The 12,553-nt window shown below is 36.6% G+C and overlaps 1 protein-coding gene across 2 annotated transcripts in view; it reads right to left on the bottom strand.

The window, feature by feature from the left end:
• Positions 1–12,553, bottom strand: part of GULP1 (GULP PTB domain containing engulfment adaptor 1) — a 310,878-nt gene that overhangs the window by 226,842 nt on the left and 71,483 nt on the right. The window lies entirely within an intron of this gene.

A 12,553-nucleotide genomic window follows, 5' to 3' on the forward strand; every position in this document is an offset into this window, starting at 1 on the left:
AGAATATAATTGAATCCATTATCCACTACATAGGGCTTCCCAGGTGGTGCTACTGTTAAAGAACCTGCCTGCCAATGCAGGAGACATAAGAGATACGGGTTCCATCCCCGGGTCAGGAAGATCCCCTGGAGAAGGGCATGGCAATGTACTCCAGTATTCTTGCCTGGAGAATTCCATGGACAGAGGAGCCTGGTGAGCTATGGTTCATAGAGTCACAAAGAGTCGGACAAAAGCGATTTAGCACACATGCATTCACTATATAACTGAGATACTAGACTGCTTATTTTTTAAATGTACTAATCACTCAATGTTTTCTGATTAGAAATGTATGTCCAAAAGATGCTCAAGCATCAGTAATCATCAGGGAAATGCAAATCAAAATCACAATGAGATATCATCTCACACTTGTTAGAATGGCTATTAGCAAAAAAAAAAAACAAATGGTGGCAAGGATGTGGGATTATATTGATGGGAATATAAACGGTGCAGCCACTGTGGAAAACTGTATTCAGGGTCCTCAAAAAATTAACAGAACTCTATATGATTCAGCAATTCTACTTCTGAGTATTTATTTGACGAAAACAAAAACAGTAACTCAAAAAGATAACTGCACTGTCATATTCATTACAGCATTATATACAAAAGCCAAAATACGGAAACAACTTAAGTGTCCATCAACAGAAGAATGGATAAGGAAAATGTGAGACATGTAATTCAGCCATAAAAGAGAATGAAATCTGGCCAATTGAGACAACATAGTGAGACCGTGAGGGCATTATGCTAAGTGAAATAACTTGGGATGAGAAAAACAAATACCATATGATTTCACTTATGTGTGGAATATTAAAGAGGCAAAAACAAGGTTGTAGATACAGAGAACAGATGGTGGTTTCCTAAAGCAGAAGGTGGGCGGTAGGCAAAATGAATGAATGAAGGGGACCAAAAGTTATAAACTTAGTTACAGAATAAATAAGTCACAGAGATGTACAGCATGACCACTGTAGTTAATAAAACTGTATTGCATATTTGAAAGTTGCAGACAGAGTTGATCATAAAAATTCTCATCTCAAGAAAAAATAACCTGTAACTGTGTATGGTGATGAGTATTAACTAGACTTACTGTGGTGATCATTTCACTATACATCCAGATGTAAAACAGTTATGTTGTACAATTGAAATTAATAGGCTGTTTTATGTCAATTGTATCTCATTTAAAAATAAATAAAACCTAACAGATTAAAAAAATGTCCAAAGTTCATGCTTTTAATCAAACAATAAATGTTGTAAAGAATGGTCTCAAACATAATTGATATTAGAAACCATCTTATTTCTTTACTTTTCTTCATGTAAAACACTGTGCAAGAAGTAAGTAGTCTTAAATTTTATAATGTGCAAATTCTAATATTATTGTTGTTCAGTCGCTAAGTCACGTCCGACTCTTTGCAACCTCATGAACTACAGCATACCAGGTTCCTCTGTCCTCCACTATCTCCTGGAGTATGCTCAAACTTTTGTCATCCAACCATCTCATCCTCTACTGCCCCCTTATCCTCCTGCCCTCAATCTTTCCCAGCATCAAGGTGTTTTTCAATTAGTCGGCTCTTTGCTATCAGGTAGCCAAAGTACTGGAGCTTCAGCTTCAGCATCAGTCCTTCCAATGAGTATTCAGGATTGATTTCCTTTAGGATTGACTGGTTTGATCTCCTTGCTGCCCAAGGGACTCTCAAGAGTCTTCTCCAGAACCACAATTCAAAAGCACTCAGCCTTCTTTATGGTCCATCTGTCACATCTGTACATGACTACTGGAAAAACCAATACTTTGGCAATATGAAGCTTTTTCAACAAAGTGATAGCTCTCTGCTTTTTAATATGCTGTATAGGTTTCTCATAGCTTTTCTTCCAAGGATCAAGCGTCTTTTAATTTCTTGGCTGCAGTCACCATCCGCAGTCTCTTAAAAATGGTTTTTATTTCTATCATAATTTTTAAGGAAATAACAAAATGTCACAAAAACAAGCATATATGTATACATCCTTTTAGTCTGTGATTTTATTGCACTTCTCCCACACCTTTGTTTTTAAGATCCTATGATTATTCTTAAAAATAAACATACCATTTCTATCCTTTTTCCAATCACCTCAAAAATATTAACAAATATTTACTAACCTTAAACTTAGTATTTGGTAGAAAATTATTAAGCAATCAGGCAAATGTAGTGGTTTAGGTTTCAACTCCATGTATTAACTCCTGATTTTATTTGTCATCTTCCTTTTGTAGGAAGCAACCCTTTTAGAACTATGGTAGCAAGAAACTATTCAATATGTTCTCAAAGATCTATTTAACCTACATTATTAACATAGAACCTTTCTTTCAATTTCTATTTTCCCTCAAATATTTCTATTTGCTTTTCTTTCCTTTTGCATCTCAATTTACATGATATTATCAAGAAATATTTCTCCTAAGCCACATCTCACAAAAGTTAAAAATATACAGAACGCAATACTTCTTGGTGCCAAGTTGGTCTGCCTTTTTGTTTGGTACTATATAGCCTTAGCCCACCTAAAACAAGACCCAGAAGTGTGATCTGCCATCCAACTGCCTCCTCCAGTATATCCCAGTATACACAGTGATCAAATGTATATTTTTCATCTAAGACCTATCACATTAGTTAATCTTCTTGGCTGGTCTTATTGGGTAGACCTCATCACCTGTTTACCAACAAAAGGATCCTGATGAATAAATTTTATCAAGATATAAGGTTATAAAGAAGGTTCTGAATTCTGATGAAATGAAAAGGTTTTCTCCATATTCAGAACTATACTTCCCATGACCTAAACAAGATTAAAAAGTGAAAACTTTATTCAAATCATACACGGTATCAAGGATGCATGTTTACATCATGTTTACACTCAGTCGTTTCTGACTCTTTTCGACCCCATGGACTGCAGCACGCCAGGCTTCCCCATCCATCACCAATTCCCAGAGCTTACTCAAACTCGTCCATCGAGTTGGTGATGCCATCCAAGCATCTCATCCTCTATCGTCCCCTTCTCCTCCTGCCTTCAATCTTGCCCAGCATCAGGGTCTTTTCCAAGCAGTAAGTTCTTTGCATCAGGTGGCCAAAGTATTGGAGTTTCAGCTTCAGCATCAGTCCTTCCAATGAATGTTCAGGACTGATCTCCTTTAGGATGGACTGGTTGGATTTTCCTGAAGCCCAAGAGACTCTCAAGAGTCTTCTCCAACACCACTGTTCAAAGGCATCAATTCTTCGGTGCTCAGCTTTCTTTAGAATCCAACTCTCACATCCATACTTGTCTACTGGAAAAACCATAGCTTTGACAAGACGGACCTTTGTCAGGAAAGTAATGTCTCTGCTTTTTAATATGCTGTCTAGGTTGGTCATAGCTTTTCTTCCAAGGAGCAAGCATCTTTTAATTTCATGGCTGTAGTCACCATCTGCGGTGATTTTGGGGCCCAAGAAAATAAAGTCTTTCATGTTTATATACATGAATATAATTTAATGGAATAAATGTACAAAGCTAAAGAGACCATGATTCATCAATTATATATATATACTTTTTTACTTTTCTAAATGTTGTATAACTATGTGCTAAAACCACACAGTATTAAAATGGATTCTAACAGCAAATTTTTAAAAACGTCATCACTTAAAGCAATTAATTGCTTTTGCTTGGTCTAGAAAGTTATCCATCTGAATCTCTGACAAAGTCTTCCTTCTATTTTCTCTTTTCTCTTAGTCTAGGAGGTTTAATGATGTCCAAATAGTTCACAGGCTATATGAATGTGTTCCAAAAACTTCCCAGATGACCTAAAACTGCATGCAATATTAGATGTGTTCATAGGTATTCTGAATACACTCTCAAAAGGGTCTACGACCCCAATATGTTAAGAATTCCATTTAGCATTTATTGTTTCTTCAGTGCCCAAGCTGATATAAATTTGTAAATGGTTTAAATAAACACACACACACACACACACACACATTAGTAAAATGGGTTAAAAGACTTCAAAAATATTTCACGTAGTTTCTAATTTGACATAGATAAGTAAATACATGCAAAAAATTTTCAAGTACGGTGATAGCAATACTATATCAAAACACAAGAGTCACAGATAAGAATTCCTTAGAGAACACCTTAATTTGCTTACTTGCCCTGCTGTGAAAATGGCCCTGCCAATGCTTTACAGAGATTTGTGCCCATAGTCAAGAGTTGCTCTTACTTTTTGTGGCACAACAAGCAAAAGCTAGTCTTAGCTGACTAGCTTGATAGAACCAAACAAAACAAAGCATAAAGCATCCTTGGAAAATCAAGTTTGACTGGATATTTTGACAAGAAAGAAATGGAGGGAGGGAGTGAAGGGAAATGAAAAGAAAGGGGGATGAAAAGAAACAATAGTTCTTACCCAAATAAATAAAAGATCTTTTAATCCAACGCTGGCAATTTCTCAGGTTTACAGAATGGGTTTTTCACTAGTGAATTTTTAACCTGTATTCTGTTGGTACTCTTTTATTTTCTCTGATGAAGTACTTGCCTATCTTACTTCTGCTCATCAGCCTTTTACATCAGTTTTCTATTCAGTCTTTCGGGGTGGGAGGTGTGGGAAGAACTACCTGTCAAGTCTCCTTTATTGCAGACATAATTTTGTTATTTGAATAACTTTCTGATTCATGTGATGTTTATTCCTGCATATCTTTTTTAACTTCTACAATTTTGTGCTGGAATGAAATATGGAAGAGTAAAATATGTATATTTTAAGTCTTTAACTTCAATAAAATATACATAACAAAGAATTTACCATCGCGACCATTGTCAAGTGTACACTTCAGTAGTAAGAACATTCACAGTGCTATGAATCCAGCTCCAGGACACTTATCGTCTTGCACAAATGAAACTCTATATGCCCATAAATATCAGTCCTCCACTGCCAGCCCCCAGTCCTCTTCAGGTCCTGATAAGAATAATGTATTTCTAATAGACGGGAGAGTATGAACTCATGGAGGAAATGAACTTGTTAAAATACATTTTGTGTTTTATCAAACTATTCACTGCATAGAGGTCTCTCCTCAAACACCTGTTTGTCATTGACAAAATCTCTCTATAATTAGCACAGAAACAATATGTGGTTTTCTGGACATCAGAGGCACCTATGAATTGGAAGTTATTTCCAATAATGAGAAGGATTCCTCACAACCTGCCCACATTTTTTAAAACTCAGTCCTTATTCATAACAGGAGATAACAACAGAATGACAGACACTGTTTCGTGTGCTCTACAAATGTGTTAGTTATTCTGTTTCTGACTACAAGCACACAGGTAAGTCCTAACATGACTGCTATTTCACACGTGGGAAATGAGAGTGAGGTACCAGCCTAATTTTGATGCGTTCATTGTAGCAGCATAATAGTTTACAGAGTTACTATAGAATGGGAAAATATCCAAGAATAAAAGGTGGATGAACATGCTGGTTTTTGTTTTTATGTTGCCAAGAAGGATTCTTCCCAGAGTCCAATGTGACAAAGATTTCAGCATGTTGCTCCTGAGATCCCTACATCGCAGAATGATAAGCTCGTAGACTACAAAGAACTAAGCTTGAGCCAACATCTGTTCCACTGCTTCTTAACTGAAAAACTTAGGACAAACCACATAAACATATCCATACATAAAATGAAGCATCTTAATGTGTTCTGCTTCACAAGATCCATATACATGTAATGTGTATGTGTGTGTACATGTGTCTGCACGTGTGAGTGACTGGGGGAGGGTGAAAGAAAAAAAATATAAGACTATGCAGACAAGGACTCAGTTAATCACAAAATATTCTAAAAATGTATGAGAGTGTCATGTTTACTGGGGCTTCCCTGGTGGCTCAGTGGTAAAGAATCTTCCTGCAAATGCAGGAGATATGGATTTGATCCTTGGGTTGGGAAGATTCCCCTGGAGAAAGAAATGGCAACCCACACCAGCATTCTTACCTGGGAAATCCCAATGACAGAAGAGCCTGGCAGACTATAGTCCATGGAGTTGCAAAAGAGTTGGACATGAATTAGAGACTAAACAACAACAATAACAATAACAAATCACGATTATTAAGTGTAAATGGGCACCTAAGAACACATGAGAAGTGTCAGGCAATATTTAAAACTGTAGCCTATGGATCCCAAAAGTCTGGTTTAAGTGAAAATTGGGTGGCCCTGCAATTTAACTATTTTGTATCTAATTTTCTTCATTTCTGGGATTAAAATAATACCATCATGGCTTGTGTGGATAAATGAATTAGTACAAGTAAAGCATTTAAAATTGTGCATGGAATATAGTGAGTGCTTGGTGAACATTAGCTTTCATTTTTTTGTTCAGTATTTCCTATTACTAATCAAAATTTTTCCTATTTCTACCAAGTCTTTTCCTAAAACAATTCATGTAAAAGGCCTAGTAAAGGATTTTCTACCTTGTAAACAAAGAATGCTAACTGAAAGCTGTATCTTACTTATTTATCAACTCATGGATTCTGCCAGGTTAATAGCTTATCATAAGCCTTTGCATACAAAAGTAACTCATCTCACGTTTCTGCTAAAATCTTAGCAATCAACTGAAAAGAGGGAAAAAAGATTTTATTTGTTTTTTTTTAAAGTAGAAATACACCATGCCATAAGTGTAAAATCAGTATTATCCTGTTTTTTGAATTACCAAACCTCTCCACTTCTAGTTTGAATTGTTTTCTTGGAGTTAAATCTTTAATTAATATAGAATTGTGTCATTCATATACTTTTTCTTGCTCAGTCACTAAGTTGTGTCCAACTCTTTGTGACCCTAGGATTATAGCACGCCATGCTTCCCTGTTCTTCACTATCTCCTGGAATTTGCTCAGATTCATGTCCATGGAGTCAGTGATGCTACCTAACCATCTCATCCTCTGCTGGCCCCTTCTTTTGCCATCAATCTTTCCCAGCATCAAGGTCTTTTCCAATGAGTCAGCTCTTCACATCAGGTGGCCAAAGTATTGGAGCTTCAGCTTCATCATCAGTCCTTCCAATGAATAATCAGAATTTATTTCCTTTAGGATTAACTGGTTTGAACCCCTTGCAGTCCAAGGGACTCTCAAGAGTCTTCTCCAGCACCACAGTTCAAAAGCATCAATTCTTCGGCTCTCAGCCTTGTTTATGGTTCATTTCTCATATCCATACAGGACTACTGGAAAAACCTCAGCCATGGTCATTTACACACTTAACCATTTTCCACTTCAGTTCTTCAATAGTGATGCTGAAGTTAGGGGATATGCCTTCAAACTGAAATTTTTCTGTAATACGAATTTGGATGTATTCCATGGATAACCATATAACTTGCCACCCCAAATTGGGACACTTTTGAAAGTGAGCAGAGTGATAACTAGACAGGATACCAGGACAACTGGCCTGAGCAAGCTGCCTTTTTATTTTCCCAAAGTCTTAATTTCTCTTCATAGGGTTTAGGATGTACTAAACACTACATGAATAATTACTGAATGAAGAAATGAATCATAAAGCAGGTAAAGGAATTCTCACGTTAACTGATAGAAATGGAGTACAATATATCAGTTACACTCTGCTCCTTCAGTATGATTAGCCATGGGAGTCCAAATTGGCATGACAGGGCCACATGATGCTAATGAAAACACAAGTTGCATATTATGGATTACAACACATTCATGTAAATTTTTCGTATAAACGCTTGATTTTTTTCTTTTTTCCTACTTTTCATGAGCACCTTCTGCTACAACCTCTAGAATTTATGAAGCGATCTGACTCCTCTATTATAAAGTTCAGTTCAGTTCAGTAACTCAGTCATGTCTGACTCTTTGCGACCCCATGGGCTGCATAATGCCAGGCTTCCCTGTCCGTCACCAATTCCCAGAGCTTACTCAAACTCATGCCCATCGAGTCGGTGATGCCATCCAGCCATCTCATCCTCTGTTGTGCCCTTCTCCTCCTGCCTTCAATCTTGCCCAGCAACAGGATCTTTTCCAAGGAGTCAGTTCTTCATATCAGGTGGCCAAAGTACTGGAGTATCAGCTTCACTATCAGTCCTCCCAATGAATATTCAGGACTGATTTCCTTTAGGATTGACTGGCTTGATTTCCTTGCTGTCCAAGGGACTCTCAGGAGTCTTCTCCAACACCACAGTTCAAAAGCATCAATTCTTTGGCGCTCAGCTTTCTTTATAGTCCAACTCTCACATCCATACATGACCACTGGAAAAACCATAGCTTTGACTAGATGGACCTTTGTCGGCAAAGTAATATCTCTGCTTTTTAACGTGCTATTGAGGTTGGTCATGGCTTTTCTTCCAAGAAGCAAGCGTTTTTTAATTTCATGGCTGCAGTCACCATCTGCAGTGATTTTGGAGCTCAAAAAAATAAAGTCTGCCACTGTTTCCACTGCTTCCCCATCTATGTGCCATGAAGTGATGGGACCAGATGCCATGATCTTAGTTTTCTGAATGTTGAGTTTTAGGCCAACTTTTTCACTCTCCTCTTTCACTTTCATCAAGAATCTCTTTAGTTCTTTGCTTTCCACCATAAAGGTGGTGTCATCTGCATATCTGAGGTTATTGATATTTCTCCCGGCAGTCTTGATTCCAGCTTGTGCTTCATCCAGCCCAGCGTTTCTCATGATGTACTCTGCATATAAGTTAAATAAGCAGGGTGACAATATACAGCCTTGACATGCTCCCTTTCCTATTTGGAACCAGTCTGTTGTTCCATGTCCAGTTCTAACTGTTGCTTCCTGACCTGCATACCAATTTCTCAGGAGACAGGTCAGGTGGTCTGATATTCCCATCTTTTGAAGAATTTTCCAGTTTATTGTGATCCACACAGTCCAAGGCTTTGGCATAGTCAATAAAGCAGAAATAGATGTTTTACTGGAACTCTCTTGTTTTTTCTATGATCCAACAGATGTTGGCAATTTCACCTCTGGTTCCTCTGCCTTTCCTATATCCATTGTGAACATCTGGAATTTCACAGTTCACATACTGCTGAAGCCTGTCTTGGAGAATTTTCAGCACTGCCTTTGCTAGCATGTGAGATGAGAGAAATTGTGCGGTAGTTTAAGCATTCTTTGGCATTGCTTTTTTGAGGACTGGAATGAAAAATGACCTTTTCCAGTCCTGTGGCCACTTCTGAGTTTTCCAAATTTGCTGGCATATTGAGTGCAGCACTTTCACAGCATCATCTTTTAGGATTTGAAATAGTTCAACTGGAATTCTGTCACCTCCATTAGCTTTGTTCGTAGTGATGCTTCCTAAGGCCCACTTGACTTCTCATTCCAGGAGGTCTGGCTGTAGGTGAGTGATCACCGCATCACGGTTATCTGGGTCATTAAATCTTTGTATAGTTCTTCTGTGCATTCTTCCTACTTCTTCTTAATATCTTCTGCTTCTGTCAGGTCCATACCATTTCTGTCCTTTATTGTATTATAAAGTACACTTCAGTAAAAAAAAAAAATATATGTATATATAGAATTTAAAACACTCTATTGAGAAACATGGGTGGGATTAATAGCATGCTTGAGGAGATTTAGGGAGTGTAATAAAGTCCAGATTCCTCCACAGTTACTCCTGAAATGCAGCACGGTTGGGTCAGAAAGTTTAAGTCCAAGCTCTGGCATTCATAGCTTTGGGACTTGAAGCAGTTCATAGGCCCTTTTCTCTTATTTTAGCCTTGGCAATATTAGTAATTTTCACCATTACTTCCCTTTTATTCTTCCATGATCAATCTTTCACCAAGAGTTATTTTTTGTTCCCCTGAAGTTCTCTTATCACTCTTTCCAATTTTTCTTAAAATTATCCTCTTTATATCCATCTTACTACAAACTATATATTATTAGTCTTTTTCTTTCAGTCTTCCTCAAACTATATTTATTCCTCTGTATGATTTATTTCTTGTTTTAGATTTCAATTAACTTTAAAAAAGTCCCTAAACTCTTATGTTACTCATGCCAGTTTCTATACAGAATAATTTCTGGTTTATTCACCTTCATTGCCAAATTCCATCTATTCTTTATAAGGATGAGATTGTTTTCTGCCATTTCCACATTTTTGTTATTTATTAATATCTCGGTGTGCAAGAACAGTTTAGTTTTCCTACAATCTATAGAATTTGTATTTGGTATTACACTTTCTTTGGAGATATTTCAAGCATGTTGAAACTTGGCTTCTCTATAAAATTAAGTTTGTGGACAGACCTCATTTTGTTTCCATAACTTCCACAATGCCTACTACATTCCTGGAAATAATGTTGCAGTCAATAAATTTTTGCTGACAACTGTATCAACAAAATGAAGACAATCTGCTTTCCAAGTTCCTCCATCATTGTACTGAAAATATGGATCAAAAGAGATGCCCAACTGATTATAACTGCCTTTTTGAAAATCTGTTACACTTAAATTTTATTGTATGTGTTATAAAAAGGAAATTTCCAAAATTAGTTAAGAAAAAGAAATAAGAAGCATCCAGATTTAAAAGTGTTATGGACAGAATGTTTGTGTCCATCTCCATCACCCACAAAATTCACATGCTGCAGCCCTAACCCCACAATATGATATTAGAAGGTGTGAGGTAATTAGGTTTTAGAAAAAGTCATGAGGGTGGTGATCCCATAAAGAGACTAGCATCATTATCAGAAGAGATCAGATCTCTCTCCACCATGTGAAGCTCTAGTAAGAAGGCAGCCATATGCAAGTTAGGAAGAGAGCCCTCTGCATACATTGAATTGATCTTGTATTTCCCTGCCTCCAAAACTGTGAAGAATAAATGTCTGTTGTTTAAGCTGTATGGTATTTTGACACAGTGGACTGAGCAGAATAATATAGAAAAGAAGAACCATAACTCTATTCACAGAAAACAAAATACTATATATAGAAAATCCAGCAGAAACACCCAAAAACTTTTCAGAACTAAAAAACAAGTTCAGTAAAGATTTAATATAGTCAAAAATGACAATTTCTCCAAAATAATCTATAGTTTTATTGTAATCCCTCTCAAAATTCCAGCTGTCTCTCTTTTTTTTTTTTTTGCTAAATTGATAAACTGATGCCAAAGTTCTTATAGATGTACAAAGAACCCAGAATAGCCAAAACAATCTTGAAAGAGAAAAGAAAGCTGTGCAACTTAGGTTCCCCAACTTTAAAATTTACTACAAAGCTCTAGTAATTAAAATAGTGTGGTACTGACACAAGGCAGACATATAGATCAAAATATGAACCCAATATTTTGGGTTCAAAAATAAACCCTTCATTTCTAGTAAATTGCTTTTCTGCAAGGTTGCCAATCCAAATAAAAAAAGAAATGAATAGTTTGTTTTTGTTTTTTTTTCAATAAATGGTGCAAGTACAACTGGTAAAAGAATAAAACTGGACCCCTACATTATACCATATAAAAGGCCAACATCAAGAAAGTGACGATAACCCACAGAATGGCAAAAAGTATTTGCAAATCATACCTCTGACAAGAGAATAGCTCAACAATAAAAAGAAGCCCAATGAAAAACTGAGCAAAGGATCTGAACTGACACTTCTCCAAAGAAGATAAACAGATGACCACTAAACACTTGAAAAGATTTTCAATACTATTAGTCATCAGAGAAATGCAAATTAAAGCTACAAAGAGATACCACTCATGTCCTCTAATGTGGCTAAAATCAACAAGATAGACATTAAGTATTGCTGGCAACAATCAGGTGAAATTGGAAACTTCAAACTTGGCTGGTGAGATTATATAATAGTATGGCCACTTTGGGAAACAGCTTGGCAGGTCCTGAAAATATTAAACACAGAGTTACCATATAATCTAGTAATGCTACTCTGAGGTATATACCCAAGAGAATTGAAAACATATATATATATATATATATATATATATATATATATATATACACACACACACACACACACACACAGAAAACAATTATGCACAAAAGTTCTCAGCAATGTTATTCAAAATAAAAAACAGAAGCAACCTAAATATCTGTCAGAGGAAACGTATAAACAGATGGTGGCACATTAGAATGATGCACTTGTAGAGACTGTTTCTTTGAAAAGTGAAAGTTAAAACAACAACAAAACTTTGCCTTCTGCATTATTTTTTTTAAGATAAAACATAAACAAGGGCTTCCCTGGTGGCACTGTGGATGGGAATCCACCTGCCAATGCTGGGGACATGGGTTTGATCCCTGGTCTTGGAAGATTCCACATGGAACAAACTAAGCCCATGTGCCACAACTACTGAAGCCCACACACCTAGAGCCTGTGTTCCTCAACAAGAGAAGCCACAGCAGTGAAAAGTACCCGCACTGCAAGGAAGAGACGCCCCTGCTCACAGCAACTAGAGAAAGCCGGCGCAAAGCAACACTCAGCACCATCAAAACAAGAAATAAATAAATGATTTTAAAAGTCCATTTAAATTAAAAATAAATAAACAAGCTTTTTTTTATGAGATGGATTTTTTGTGTATCAGAAAGTTTCAGTAATTTTCATCTACTATTGAGAAAAAGGTATTAAAT

Source organism: Dama dama, chromosome 33 (assembly GCF_033118175.1).
Source record: "Dama dama isolate Ldn47 chromosome 33, ASM3311817v1, whole genome shotgun sequence".
NCBI classification, from domain to species: Eukaryota; Metazoa; Chordata; class Mammalia; order Artiodactyla; family Cervidae; genus Dama; species Dama dama.